The 16355-nt window shown below is 44.2% G+C and overlaps 1 long non-coding RNA gene across 2 annotated transcripts; it reads left to right on the forward strand.

Annotated features, from left to right (window-relative positions):
• The first annotated feature begins 213 nt into the window (after positions 1-213).
• Positions 214-15903, forward strand: LOC138283280 (uncharacterized). 2 transcript variants are annotated; one of them, XR_011201165.1, is made up of 4 exons: positions 224-340; positions 851-993; positions 1097-1166; positions 1565-2505. It is a non-coding gene; the product is annotated as an uncharacterized lncRNA (long non-coding RNA). The 2 variants fall into 2 exon arrangements; XR_011201164.1 differs by lacking the exons at positions 851-993; positions 1097-1166; positions 1565-2505 and adding exons at positions 14445-14826; positions 15545-15903 and having other exon boundaries at positions 214-340.
• Positions 15904-16355: the final 452 nt, after the last annotated feature.

Here is a 16355-nt window from a genome sequence, read left to right on the forward strand (position 1 = left end):
CTGTCTATGTGCACAATTCAACATTGGGGAACTTTTAACTCTAGCCCGTTTCTCGCGTTATTTTCATGTAACTCTATGTGTTTTTATGTCTATATAAAACCGCTTTGGCACACGTTTCATCACATCCAATATGGCGCCTGATGAGTGCCTTGGATTACTAGTGGATTCTGCTTGTTTTCCGCTTTTTGAGGTTTAGTCCGTTTTCTATTTTGGAGTGCGCGTATTTAGACGCCGCCACTCTACGGACGGTGTTTCACATAATACGGCAGCGGTATCATGCGCTGCATATGATCGTACACACCGTTCTTTTTCCTGACTCTCGGATTATGGAGGAGTGGAGGTATGGGGGAATGCTTACTGCCGTTCTCCTTTAGTTCCTATACAGCAGCATGTTTTTGGACAACGGGAGACGTTAATGCGGAGGGCATTTTTACTTGCTACTATATTATTTTCTAGTCTGTTTACGCACGGAGTTTTGACTCCGACGACCTGGACGGTTACATTTTGTGGCGTATACTCACTTCACACAAACAGCTTCTTTAAGGAGATAGATAGTATGTTATTATTTTGACACTGCCCATATGGCCATCTCACTCGCGCTTCCAGTTATTTATATGACATATACTGTGCATGCTTTTGCCAAGCAAGGCTAGGTCACCAGTCTTCGTTCTTTTGGCGTTTTAGCCCATTTATGTGGATGGAATGTTTAACCCTAGTCAGTATAGGGATCATTTTTCCCACTTTTAATGAAAGTTATCATTAACTACTCCTTCTATAACTATTGTTGGTCCTTTTTATAATTATTTGTTGCTTCTTATAGGGTTTTCCTTCTTGTTTATATAATTTACAGGCTGGGTCCATTTAGGCCTTTTTGTTAGTGTTATCCTATACTACGGATACACTCCACGGTACAGTCCCTCTGCTTTGGAAGTTTACCTTTCCCTCTATCACAAGGGACGACCTTACATTCTGCTGGATTATTCATCTTTGTTGGTAGGTTTACATTCGCCTTCCTCCTCCCTGTTCTTTTGTTATTTTCACCTTTTGAATAGGAATTCACAATTATAGTCCATTTTTCTTTGGGCCTCTCCCTTAGGTATAGAACTACATTTGAGGTTTAACAGAAGCACTCTATGAATTGGCCTTCTTCAACCTTACTTTCTGAGGTAAACGAACGTTTCCACGGGCACCGTTTGTCCCACTCGTGTATATAGCATGTGCGCAATACCATCATTTCTGCTCTTATGTCTAGTAATTACACCCCTTACTGCACATAATTCTCACGTGGTGGCTCTTTACATCTCTACTCACTATTATTATTATTTCTCTCTCACCTCCTTCATCTATCCACCGATCCTGTATAGGGTGGCATGTCTTTATGCTCAACGTTTTAACAATGGGAGTATCTCTGTTTCTGACTATCCGTGCACGCCAAAGGGCTATGCATCCCATGCAAAATGTATTTGCTTTAAATTTAACTTTAATCTGATATATCATTGTTTATTGTACCTACCTGATGGTAGTGATACTACTTGTAAAAGTTCCCATTTGTTTTTGTTTCCAGCCTTGAAAAAGTCCGTGAGGACGAAACACGTGTTGGCTGTTTCTGAACTCCCATATGCCTGTTCTAACATGTGGACTTGAGTATCTTTACGTACTAATTTGTTTTCCCAATACAAAGGATTAAAGTATTTCCTGCAATTTTACTCATCTTGGACTTATCATTTTGGAGTGCCCTGGTTGCTCTTTTTTCTTGCATTTTGTACTCTACAGCACGTGACATAGGTGGTTCGGCTTTCCGTCTGTCCTCTGTGCATCTCTGAAACCCTTGGTGGTTGGGTTTCCGTACCAGGCTGGCACCCTGTACAAGACTTTACAAATGATATGCTACTCTGGAGCTCCCTGTTTCAGATGTTCGACGATTAGCATCAACCACCTTTTTTTTAGTAACGTTGACTGACCATCCGCCAGTATGGCCACAGAAGGATTTCCGCCCTTCTTGTGGCGGAAATCCGGCAGTGGTCATAATTTGGTGGATGGATGTTAGCCGTGGCAACGGTCTTTTGGTAGCAGTAGCCGCAGCAGTAGGCGGCACTTACCACCAATGTCTCAATGTGCCCCATGTATTCTGTATTACAATTGCTATAGTGTTGTATTTCATTCTCCTTTTCTTTGAAGGGAACTTCATACATCATTCTTGAAATACTGTGTCTACAGGGCTGCAAGTGTTGCACTCAAAGAAACTCACTGGCTCTGTACCCAGCCATTTTCCTGTGCTTGTTGTTTAATAGTGGCTGGGCATCAGCCCTTTAAGTTTTAACTTTTTCTGTAGGTGAATTCGGGTATTTGCCCATATATTCCCTGACTGTAGGTTCATTGCCAAGGATTTTCCAGTTCTAAGGGAGAATCTCATTTATCTCATTAACCTTTCTAGAGTCCTTCTTATAGATCATAATGATCCTAGCCATCTTTGGGGTCTTTACCTTGATCATGCTTCCCATTTGCTTATATATTTTCTATCTATCTATCTATCTATCTATCTATCTATCTATCTATCTATCTATCTATCTATCTATCTATCTATCCAGTAGATTATCAAAACTAATTTGCCAGTCACTTCAGCTGCTGTCGCAAAGGTTTCAGGTGATTTATCAAGTGGGGGCCAAGAGAAAGGGGGGTTCTCAATACATATTTTCCTCATGCAACTTTTCTTAGGGATTTTAGACCCAACTGCATCCTGAAACGCTGGATGGAATTACACCAAATTTGGCAGAAAGCTAGCTCTTTGGTGTAAATTTGTGTAGTAGTTTTGGAGTATTAAAGAAAAAAGATTTATCCACATCTAGAGTTAAAAATGATAGAAAAGGTCAGAGTAGTTAGGGGTACCATTACCCCATAAGACTGGTAGAGGGGTGTGTGAGGGACCCCTCATGGCCACCCAACTGCCCAAAAATGTTTCTAATGGGCATGTGAAGATCTACAGATCCACCATGGCACTCAGCACAGCCCCCAGTATTGATCTGTAATGGATCCATGAATCCAGATCCCAATAAAACAATTACATGCAATCACAGACCCACTCACTCAAACACCCATTCATGCACTCATACTCCCACTTGCACATCCACAAAACCAATGCCACACCCAGTCAAAGACCAACACAGCCACTCACACAACCTCACATACATCTACTCACACACCCACTTACACACCCATACTACTACTAGCACACCTATTAACACACCTATACAGCCATTCACACAGACACTCACACACCCATTAACACACCACATACACACCACACATGCCCAGTTGCACACCCATACAGCTACTCACACACCCACTCACAGACTTCACCAACTGCATGGCCATGATAGCAGACTGCATGTGACCAACTGCCTGAAACTCAGCTCTGACAAAATGGAAGTACTGGTCTTTGCCAACAAGACCTCCACATGAGACTCCACCTGCTGGCCATCAGAACAATGACCAATACCCACAAATCGTGCAAGAAATCTAAGGACTGTTATAGACAAGCTCAACATGACATCTCAAGTCAATTCAGTGTGCACCTCCTGTTTCCAATTCATATGCATGCTGCAAAAGGTTGTCTCAAAACACCAGATTGATTGTCATGCAATCACTCATCACCTGCAGGCTCGATTACGACAAAAATCTCTATGCCAGACTCTCCAAACAACTCCTGCACCGACTCTATACCATCCAGAAACTACTGCAAGACTTGCACTTGACTTTCCATGCTGCACCCGCATCACACCACACCTCAGGAAGCTTCACTGGCTCCCCATTCACAAGCACAGCCCATTCAGACTTCTCATGCACACTCACAAAACCCTACAAAATACAAGACCAGAATACCTGAACAACCATATAAACTTTCACCAAGACACCCACACTCAGATTTCCTTTCACTCACACACTCACTGCAACCACCAAAGCAAAACTGCTCATTCTCCTACATCACACCCAAGACATAGAACAATGTTCCTCAACACATCAAAGCCGCCTCCTTACTTCTTGAGTTCCACAAGAAGCTGAAGACCTGGGTCTTCATATAAGCACATTGGAGACTGCAAACCTACGTACCTGCCAAAGCTCCTGGTGATTAGTGCGCTATACAAACCAACACAACATAACCTTGGCTCACCCACATTTAAACCGGGAGGGAGGACAATGGCCTTGGTGGGGGTGGAACTCTGCCGCCATTGCGATGGAGTCCCCTCTCCACCAAGAACTAAATGGGGCCCTTAATGACCTGTCACAAGCACTATTCAATACCCGTAATTAGAAAGACATATTAAAAACAAAAACTTGTGCACTTAGTTTACTAGCTGAGTACCGAGTCGCTGACAGAGATAAATTTTAAATGTCATGGATCATAAGTGTGTCAAAGGCTGCACCAACACCTTAAGAAAGGTTCTTATCAGTGATATGCAAGCCATCTCCTTGTACATTAATGCTAAGTACATTAACAAAGAAACCTGCATACAATATCAGTTATTGGCTACTTCACACAAATGATAAGTTCATTGTTAGCCATCCCTGAATTCCAGAACAAATTATAGAGTGATATCTTTCAAAGATATGCTTTATGACACTGCATGGATGTAACTTCTTGTTACATAGTGCCACAAATGAGGTGTCCATGAGGCAAACTTATTGTGGCTTCTTTATTATTAGTATTGAAGATGATAGATGTAGAATATAGGTATTTTATGTGGAGGGAGCCTTGAGTTTGTCTTGAGCTTGTTATACCAGATTTGAGGATTTGATCAGACTGTTGAATACTTCCATTTTTATATCACTTAATCCCGTTGTCCAGAGGTTGAGGTACATAGATATTGTGAAGTGCCTCAGTATATCCCTTTTATTCTTGGTAAATGTAAGCCTTTCAACAGGATCCACCTTTTTACAATGTGCAACCATAGGTTTAAATGTAAAGTCAATGTAAGATTTTTGTCACCCTGAGAATAATTAGGTTTCCAAATAAGATCTAAGGCTATAAGGCTGATCACTAATAGAACCTCTACTGTGTTCAGCATCTTTCAAGATACCTCGAGATTGCTATATCAGTTCAGCTCTCCCCCGGAGACTAGATCCATTTTGCTGGTTGTAGGGCCGTTCTGAGACCCTCTGTTGATGGCACCTTAGGTGGGAAAGTGTTTGTAATGTTCTATTAAAATTATATGCAATTATGTTTTCAATAAAAATGCTATTGGAAGCATATGACTATGATATTTTGCAGTAGCATGCTTTCTTTTGTTTATGTTTGTGGTATATGCTTGGAATAAAATTGAAATAAAATAATATAAAAAAAAAAAACATTTCACGAAAGCCAGACCTTTTGGCTTCAATTTGTTAATTTTGTGATTTAGTTAAATGATCTTAGTTATTTTTAACGTATGGTCTTTGTTTCGCCTTTAACTCTCTTAGTAGTTAAAATTGACCCTATTATAGTTTTAAGAATGTGTGCTATACCAGAATGCATTTTTCAACATTTTAAATCAAATATGTGAGGCTTTTAATGTAGCAGAACACTTTAAAAAAAACATGTATTGCAGCAGAAGCATATCTAGCATTTGGTGTTGTACATGACGTAGTATTTTGTGTGAGAGGAAGAGGAGGGCCTGTTTGTGCAAGCATCACAGAAAAACTATTCTGGTGAGGGCAGAGGCACATAAATGCAGAAGTACTATGTCACTTACTCTTAAAAACGATATATTATTTAAGATACAATGAGATAACACAACCTGCCCAAATGCATGGCAAATAGAACTCTCCGACACTCTCACATTAGTCAGGTATCTCTTAAAAAAACTAAAATCATTGAATCAATCAATCAATCATTCATTGTTTGTAAAGCACAGCTTATCACCCTGGTTGTATTGAGGCGCTGAGGGTTGATGCTGCATGCTGGTGGCCTTTCATCGAAGTGCTAAGTTTTGAGTTTCCTCCTGAAGTTGAGAAGGGTGTGAGAGTTACGCAGGTGGGGGAGACGTTTTTGCAGGATTTGGCAGCAAGGTAGGAGAAATAGCAGCCTTCACAGTGTCTGTGGCGAACAAGTGGGTTATGTGCAAGGGCTAGGGACATTGAACGGAGTTCTCTGGTGGGCCGGTGGAAGGAGAGCTGATGGTTGATGAGCTTGGGTCCCAAGTTGTGGAGGGCTTTGTAGGAGAGGGTAGGAACTTTGAATTTGCATCTCTTGTGCATGGGCTGTCAGTGGACGTATCTGAGGTGGCAGGTGATGTTAGTCCACCTGGGGAGGTTCAGGATGAGTCCTGCTGCTGCATTCTGTATGGTTTGAAGGATGTGGAGTAGCTGGGTGGAGAGTCTAGTGTATAGGGTGTATCAATAGTCAAGTCTGTTGGTCATGAGGGTTTGGGTTGCCATTTTTCTGGCATTGATGGGGATCCATCTGAACATCTTACGCAGCATGCAGAGGATGTTGAAGGAGGAGGAGGACACTCCATTTTTGTGTTGCTTGAAGGTGAGCTTGCTGTGCATGATGATGCCGAGGTTACAGGTGTGGTCAGTCAGGGTTGGGGGTTGTCCGAGAGTGGTGGGCCAACAGGTGTCATCCCAGGGGAGGTGTTGTTTCTAAAAATGATCACTTCTCTCTTCAGTTTCAGTGTTCAGTTTCAAGCAGCTGAATCTTATCAATTCGGCAACATTGGTCATGGTGTTTCTGAAGTTGGCTTTGGTGGTGGTGTGGTCTTTGGAGAGAGAGAGTATGAGCTGTGTGTCATCGACGTTTGGGATGATGTTGAGTCCATGAGAATGGACGACCTCGGCCAGCGAATTCATGTAGTTGTTGCCGGGGAACGCCGCATATGATGTTCTTGGGCTCTAGATAGATTCTCTGGGTGCAACCTGTATGAAAGGCATTCATCCATTTGAGGGCATTGCTTTGGATTCTGATGTGGTGGAGTCTGGACATGAGGGTGTAATGGGAGATGGTGTTGAATGCTGCTGAGAGGTCCTGGAGGATCAAGGCTACCTTCTCGTTGCGGTCAAGGAGGGCCCTGATGTCATCTGTTGCGGCGATCAGGGCGGTCTCGGTGCTATGGTTTGCACTGTCATATTGGGAGGTGTCCAGTGGATTGTGGATTTCCATGTGTTCGAGGAGCTGTCCATTAATGGCTCTTTCCAGAGGGAAGAGGAGCAGTGAGATCAGGTGGTAGTTTTTGAGTTTTGCTGGGGTCAGGAGATGGTTTCTACAGGAGCTGTTTGACCTTTGCTTGCTTCCATGCTTCGGGATGGTGGCAGCTTTGATGGAGGCATTTAGGATGGGTACGAGGATGCTGCTGAGCTCCCTCTGCCCGAAGTTGAAGATGTAATGGGGGCATGGGTTGTTGGGAGACGTGGAGATGGTTGAACTCATAAAGGCTGCTGTTCTGATCTGGTGGCTAGGGTGACGTCTGATGGGGTTTAAAGGTGGTTGATACCGGTGAACTGGGGGTGAAAGTTGCAGTTGATGACTGTGATTTTGTCATGGAAGTAGTCTGCTAGTGTGTCTCATATGGTCTGGGAGGGTTTAGATTGTGTACATAACTCATGAGCCCTCCCATGACTTCGATATTGACTAAACAATTGAAAAATGTAACTTCAGAATTTAACAGTAAGGTGGGACTTCCAAGACAAACTGGAATTCCCATTGCTTCAAGACAGTATAATATTCAAATTGCTTTAAAGCTAAATGAATAGTGACAAGATAAGGAGCACATCTGGGGCTAGGGGAGAGCAGAGAAGAGGAATCAGACAGACAAGTAATAGAGGGAGAATAACATGGTGCTGCATGTTGTCTCTCAAACAAAAATAAAAATGAGTGTGTGAGAAGTTTGTAAGATCTAGCCATCCACTCAGAATACAAGCATTGGCAGAGCCAATTAGTCTGGCATCGACTGACAGCTCTTTGGCTTTGCTAGCTCTTATTTTCTTCTGTCATGGTTCTTGTAAAACATTCTCATTAAGGAAGCTGTTGACTCCTCACCAGGGTAACATAAAATGGCTAAAAGCTATAATAATTGTTTGAATTCAAAAAGCACACATTTTCATTCTAATGCTTGGTACTGTAGGAAAATACATTTCATGTTGATGTGGTCCTTGTGACAGAGAAGAATGTTGTCACTTACAGTGAAGTTGCCTTATGTGTGTGTGGGTATGTGCATGTGTGTGTGTGTATCTATACAGATGCAAATCCTTCCCAGGGTAGGAAGAAAATCACTTTATTTGTATATTAAGTTTCATACATTTACTTTGAAACTTACATGCCTTACATTTCCTTGTTTTTCTTGGTTTTGCATTTGAGTTCATTAGGTTTTTTTTCCAAAAAGCTTTGAAACCATTTGTGATACAATGACCCACTGGGGCTGTTCGTGCCTGACTCTTGGGGTGGAATTATTTTAGAGCACCATATTTGAAATACGATATGTTCTCAATTAGCCACATCTGAAACTGTGTGGTATTGTGTATGATTATCGCAGCTAATGTGTCATGGATGATGATTTCTTAACTTAGGAGAGATGTTAGTCTTAATTTGTGCTTATTAAGGATGACATTCCAACTGAATGATGTTCTCAATATATGGATACACTGGCCAATTTGGGCAGTATGTGGCAAAATGCATCACTTTATAACATGGACGTTGTGAAGAACTGCTTTGTGACATTTGAAAAGATTATGGGGCATATTTCCATGCCTCTAGCATCACAGGAGCATCATTTTTTGTGAAGCTCCGGTGGTGCTGTGCATCATATTTACAAGATGGGGCTAAGTCACTTTTTTGGCTTTGTGCTGCTTGTAAATATGGGCCCCTATGATGCAGTTTTCTGCAGCAGAAGGGCGTGCAATTGGTGTTGCTGTGAGTGTTCCACCGCAAACCCATTGTTTTTGATGCTGACCCAATTTACATGAATTTGTAAATCTGTGCAAGTGCCAAAAACTAACACCACCCCTGGGGTGAAACCAGGAGACTCCTTGTATTTGCTTTTTGCATTCTGCAGCACACATAGAAAGAGCAAAATGCATGAATGATTGTTTATGTACAGGAAGGCATTCCTTCCAGCACATAAACAATCATTGAATAATAATAATGAATAATAATGATGATTTGCTACTTCTATGCATGCTGCATTCTGCAACACACATAGAAGTAACAAATCACGATTGTAGATTGTTTATGTGCAGGAAAGGACACCTTCCTGCACATAAACAATTATTCCCTTCAATGCAGACATTCTTGTACTATGGTGCAAGGATGCCTGAGTTGGTGTTAGCAGCTAAATTTAGCACCAGCACTAGGTGAAACACAGGGGTGCCCCGTATTTGTGTAAATACAGCATATCCCTGAGTTTCAGGAGTGATGCAGCACAGCGCTGCCAACTTTGACGCAGAGCCGTGCTGCGCCACCTCTGTGTAAATATGCTCTTATGTGTGAAACATTTTTGAAAATCATCCTGAGATGGTGTGTACATTTCTGCATCTCTGTAGTCCTTTGCTGTGAACTTATTTCACTTTATTTAATGTATGTCTTTTATGTTTATGTTTCACTCGTGATCAAGACACCCTGCATGTTGAAACATGTTGAGTGTTGCAAATAAACTCTAATTTCTGCACTATCTGCTGGAAGTACGTGTCATTTTCTTCCTACCCTGGGATGGATTTGCAGTCTCGATTTCTCAGGTTCCCACGTTCCCACAACCATATGCGGGCTACAATTCTGGGGCTCCGGAGCTTGTGGGTAATCGTCGGAAATGCTGCTCTTATATATATATACATATATATTCACTTAAAACACTAAAAGTTACAGGGACGTTATAGTTAGGTTCTCATTTCAAACGCAGAAAACCATAGAAATTCACCATTTATAGTTATAGTTATCGCAACTATATCTTGTGCCCTAAGGTAACTATAACTCGAGCCTTCGCCATGCACAGTATTTTAGGCAAACATTTTATTGTAAATATTACAGTGATATTATCAATGATGTTATCAAAGATTTCATGAGTGCTGAAATTTGTGAAGTAATTAGCAGTGCATACTGGGGCATGAGGATGTGAGTGATAGTTACCATACGGCACAAGTTATAATTACTTGTTATATATAACTATAGCTGGTGAATTTCTATGGTTTGGTACATTTAAAATGTGAGCCTAAATATAACGTCTCTGTAACCTTTGCTTTTTTTAAGTGAATTGCTATGGTTTTTTAAGTTCTATTTCCTAACTATAACATCCCTGTAACTTTGTTTTTTTTTTCAGTAAATTGCATTTTTTTTTTTACGTATAGTAATTTTCATTATTATTCGTTAATCCAACCAATGTTGTGTACAGCCTTCAGCCAGTCCCTGCGGCCAACCCCTATAATCACCCAACCCTGATATCGGCCCGTGGACCTATTCTCCCAAGCCCAGCATAAGTATTCCATCCCCTGGGACATGGCCTGAACATATAAATTCTTTATGGCCCAGGCTGCTCGTGGCCCCAGGAACAAATCCCCTGAGGCTTGGCCTAATTTGTTTGGGGGGTGCCACATGGCCCCCCTCCTGAGGGCCGATTTTGGCCCCGGGTACCCCATCATCAGGGTCCTGGCCTTGTGACTTGGTGCCCCCTAGGCACCCAGCCTCAGTTTTGGGGACTGTGGGGGAGCCTGAAGGCCCCAGAGTCCCAGCTGCCTCCCCACCTCCTGTGGAAGCCAGCATTGCTGTCACAGAGAGGGAGCTGCTAAAGATGCTTCCTCTGTCTCCCTGCCTGCAAAGACAAAGGAAACCTCTGCCCATAGCGACAGAGAGCTGTTTGACAGTTCTCCCTTGATGCAAGCAGAGTGTTTGCTGTGGCTTTGTGGCAGCTGTCAAAGCTGCTGCCAAGCCAGAGCAAACAGCTATGTCCTGGGGTGGACACCCCAGGGACTTAGCAGGAGCTGACCCTGGGGGTTGGCAGTCCTAAGGAACTCTGTGGCTTCCCTCCAACAAGTATATCCCCAGGGAGGTGGTGATCCCTGGGGCTGCAGGGACGTGCTTGCCCCCCCACATTCAATTGGATAATAGCCCCAGGGAGGTGATTGGCCCCTGGAATGCAGGGGGGCTGTGCTGCTCCCCCTGCATTGAATTGCATGATAGCCCCTAGGGCTGCCGGAGGGGGATGCGGCCCTAGCATTGAATTGGACTTAAGCCCCAGGGAGGTGGTGGTTCCTGGGGCTGTGGAGGGGCACTTGCCTCCCGCATTTAATTAGATAATAGCCCCGGGGAGGTGATGGTCCCCGGGTCTCCAGGAAGGGGACAGTCCCTATGGCTGCAGTGGGGGGTGCTGCACCCCCCGCATTGAAATGTATTTAAGCCCCGGGGAGGTACGGGGCCCCGCATGAAATTTTACTTCAGCCCTGGGGAGGTGGTGGTCTCCGGCGCTGCGGGGGGGAGCTTGGTGCCCCGCATTACAAATATTAATGCCTCTGGGACTTGACCCACCAAGGGGCTTAGGAATGACAAAGCGCAGTAGCCAGCACTTTGTTTTTTGATAAAATTTTGCACAGATTTGTGTACCTGTCGCAAATTTGCTGCCAAATCTTTTTTTTTTAAAGTGCTTTTTAGCCCTGGGGGGTCCCTCTAGGACCCCACCACCAGAGCAAAGGGGTCAGGATGTCCGTACCCTGGACCCTTTTCTTAAATGTTACCCTTTTGTCTGGTCCTTGGCTGAAGCAGAGTCCCAAGATGGCTGCTAATACTTCCTTGTTGAAGTGTTGGCAGCCAATAAGTTCTCAGCACAAGATCGGATGGGGTCAGAAATCCTTCGCACCCCTATATATACAAATTTTGATTTTCTTTAATTTTCCTAAAACTATTGAACAGATTTACACCAAATCACAAAAAAGGGTGCTTTCTCGACCAACAGATACCTTTCTGCCAAATTTGGTGTAATTTGATCCAATGGTTTGGGATGCTATCGCTGTTCAAAATCTCAATGGAAAATGAATGGGGAAAAGTGTTTTGGGACTTCCCTTTCCTCAACCCCAGCTTTAATGGATCTCCCCCAAACTTTCCAGATGGATGCTGAAGTGACCGTCATATTTTCTAGGGAAATTTTGTGAAGATTCATGAAACAGTGCCACAGTTATTAGCAAAACAAAAATTGCTTTTTCTATAGAAACCAGGGCTTAATTACAACTATCGAGTGGCACTCAAACACACACAGCAGGACAAAACTCCCCAGCATTTTCTTTACAGAAACAACATATGTGCATTTTTAACTTGTGCACTTTTGTCCATACAAGAATTCGGTGGGCTGGCCAGTTCGGTCTATAGTCTGCTCATCAGTTTCATCTTACTGTGCACCAAGTACAAGAACATTGTCAGTTTTTCCAAGTGAAAGAAGTTAATTTGCATAAATATCTTGCAACTTCAAGTATATGAACACTCCATCAACAATACAAGGTTTGTTTTATTATTAATGTTTTGTTTGTTTATTAATGTTTTTGCATGATTACTTAAAACCATTGTAACAAAAAAAACAATTAGCTCTAGTTGATTCTTCGGCATAAAGCTGTCTATGATAAAATATAATTAATTCTGTAAAAATATTGTTTTTGTTGCTTACAAACCCATTCAACATTAAAATAGTTATATGTTTGCATGAATTCTAAAACCATTGCAGTATGGGTTTGAAGATCAATATTACAATTGGTTTCGGGTTAACAAATATTGTTAGTACTGGCTAAATTTTAATCATAGGGCAATGCGAAAGGAAAAGACCAATGCAAATTCATCAAATTCACTGTTGTTCCATGCAAACCCATGTGTATACACTCCAATTAGCTTGGAATTGCCCAGTTATCCACATATTGCATGTAGTCTGTAATGTTTTTGAGTGAGGCTCAATTGCTTAGGTGATGAAGAGCGTGGGCATAGTAATCCTCTCAATTTGCTTGAGTAATTTTCAGATCTTGCTATTTTTCTTACATCAGTTTGTGTAAAACACAGAGACCTCTGTACAAGTGCGTACACCTTTGCCTAGCAGTACCCCCTTCAGGACTAACTTCCTGGACACCTCAAAAGAGGGACAGCAGCGTAATAGATGTAGCCAAGATCCTTTGTTGAAGCTGCAGGGCCTGCAGACACTCTTCTTGTCATGTTGTGGCCAGGTCGGATAAAAGTAATTCACTTGCAGCCCTAATAACCGTAGCAACATGATGTTTTTGAGAGTGCCCGGTTTGATGGCCTCAGAGAGATGGGGCTGGGACCTCCCAGTCAAGCATGACTCAGTCAGAGGGCGTAGAATATCTGATTCCAGCTAAGAAGTTGTATCTAGATGAAATTATATAAGACGCACCTGTTTTTGATGACCCTTTTCATGTTGGGAGGTCTACCGAATCAAGGGCCAGATGTAGCAAAGTTTTGCGAGTCGCAAATGGGCCGATTCGCTATTTGCGACAGTGCAAAATCGGAAATGGGATGCAAAAACCCCATTTCCGACTTGCAAAAAGCGATGGGACCATTTGCGAGTCGCATCAGTTGCAATTGCAACTCGCAAATTGCGACTAGTCGCAAAAAGCCCATTTTGCACTTGCCATTTACCACTAACTCAGAGCAGGTGGTAACCATAACCAAAGTATAAAAGGAGACCCAGAAGGCATCTGGGTTACTCAACATGGCGGAGATATACCTGATAGCAGTGAGAAGGAGAGTCCACGCAGCCCAGCAGAGGAGGAGGAAGGGCCACAGACAGGAGAAGATATATAGAACAAGGCAGACTCTTTTTCAGCAAACTGAGGATGAGATATACGATAAATACCGGCTTAGCAGCGCGCCATACTAGAATTAATTGATTTACTGAAACCACAGCTAGAACACCAGACTCTGCGTGGCTGCGCCATCCCTACGCATGTGCAAGTGCTATGCTCACTGCACCTCTTGGCCTCGGGGAGCTATCAGGGGGTAATTGCTGTGGCAGGTGGGGTATCCCAAAGTTCAGTGTTAAGGTTCCTCAGGGCATTTCTAGATGCCATACTCACACACAGGTCTCACTTCATATACCTACCCAGGAATGAGGCAGAAATTACCAGCACCAAGCTGGACTTTTACCGCATTGCCCACTTTCCCCATGTCATAGGGTGTGTAGATGGGATACACATTCAAATATGCCCCCCTGCAAATCTGGAACATCTTTTCCGCAACAGAAAGTGTACCCACTCACTGAATATTCAGGTTGTTTGTGACGCCCATTATGTCATCACGGACATTGTAGCTAAGTTTCCAGGCAGTACCCATGACTCATACATGTTTAGGCATAGTGGGATACATCAACGCCTGGAACGTGGGGAATTTGGAGACGGATACCTCCTAGGTAGAGCTACAGACACCTCGCAGACATGCACACAGGTCACTGTGCACAACAATCAGGACTTCCTAACAGTGTACTTTTTGTGCCCAACAGGTGACAGTGCATATGCTCTAAGGCCATGGATCATGACTCCGTTTTTAACACCCAGCAATGAATGTGAGAGGCGATACAACAATGCACATAAGAGGACCAGGAACCTTATCGAGCGCACCTTTGGACTCCTGAAAGCAAGATTCAGATGCCTCCACCGCAGTGGAGGTGCCCTCCAGTATACCCCCATTACAGCATTCAAAATTGTGGTCGCATGCGCCATCCTCCACAACATAACCACCCGACGTGGGCTACCTCTCACCCCTGCAGACCCAGATCCTGATGATGAAGAGAAAGAACAACCACGTCGCCATCATGGGGATAGGAGTATAGCTAATCAAGGCAGACTGAGACAGGAACACATCGCAACACAATACTTTGGAAGGTACGTGTCAACTCCAACCATACTCACCTATTGACCAAAAACTCCATTTGTTAAGTGGAACAAAAATAACAATTTTATTAATGCAGAAATGAAACTATTTACAAGTAATGAATGTCCATGGGCATGAAAATGCACACCAGGCATGTGGCACATTGACGTCATGTGCCACTTCTAATGGTCCAGGGTGATCTCTATGACCTTCTGCCCCTCCTGCCAGCCTGGCTGGTCCCTGGTGCTTCCGTGGTGCTCTGCCTGCTACTCCTGAGCACCCTGCTGTCAGTGACAGAGACACTGCTCACTGTCGAGCCCTCCTCACTGTCCTGGGGTGTTTCCCCTGTGCCCCTAGACATATTCCGTGTCTCCATCAAGTCAATGATGTGGGTCAGACGTCCCAGGCCCCTAGCCACATCCCCAGCGAAATGGCACATTTCCACCTGCAGCCCAACTGTCCTCCTCGGCAGGCCTGTGGTGTTCATGGCAAGCCTGCCAATGGATGTGGCCATCCTGTCCAGTCTGTGCAGGAGCTGACGGTCCCTGTGCCTCCCACCCTCGGCCTGGGCCAGTAGTCCTCCCGCCAGTTCCCTCAAGGCAAGGGCAAGGTCCCCAGTGTTAGTGCAGATCATGTCCATCCTTGAGTTCAGGTGCTGCATGCTGGCATGGTTATTGCGCACGAAGCGGTGCAGCACACCACTAATCTCCCTAAAATTCGATTTTGTAGGCGCTGACCATGCAGCAGATGTGCCTCACTGGTGCTGGGAGGTAGTTGCCCGGATGCAGACTGCAGCCCTGATGTCTTGGACCTGCGACGCCTGCGCAGCGGTGGCTGCCCTGTGATTTCACCTGTCTCATCCCTGCCTGTTGCTGGGGCAGCCTCTTGGGATACTGTTGCAGCAGGTGTGGCTACTGCAGGGATGCTGTTGACCGTGCAGGTGGGGGTGCTGGCGGGTCCTGAGGTGTCCTCATGGGGCTGGCTGATTGGAGTAGTGGTGGTGTCTTGTTGGAGACCTGTGGGACATGGGGAACAGACTGTCAGTGTCTACTATCTGTTGCACACTTCCTAATAAACATTTGCCTATGAACTGCCTACTTGACTACATTTCCCATAATGCATCATTCTGGCGTTTGCTACCCTGAAATGGAGCTATATTGGTTGTGCATGCCCCTGTGTACATGGTGGGTGGGGGTATGGCATTGATAGGGGTACAGGCATGTCACATGGTACTCACCGGTTGATGTGCTGGGCTCTGAGGTGTCCAGGTCCCCAAATCCAGAAACTGCCTCCTGCTCCAAGGTTTCCTCCACCCTTTCTTCCAGGGGTGTGGGTGGTGGCACAGACGATGGTCCCCCTCCTGTGCCTCTCATCTCCCGGAGCCTTTCAGCCACCCTCTCCTTGGTCCGGGAGCGGATGTCATACCACCTTTTCCTGATTTCATCTATGCTCCTGTGGCTCACCCCCAGGGAATTTATCTTGTCCTGTATGTCCTGCCACAGCTGTTTCTTGGTGGCTTCAGGAACATTGAGGGCTGATT

Source organism: Pleurodeles waltl, chromosome 3_1 (genome assembly GCF_031143425.1).
Source record: "Pleurodeles waltl isolate 20211129_DDA chromosome 3_1, aPleWal1.hap1.20221129, whole genome shotgun sequence".
NCBI classification, from domain to species: Eukaryota; Metazoa; Chordata; class Amphibia; order Caudata; family Salamandridae; genus Pleurodeles; species Pleurodeles waltl.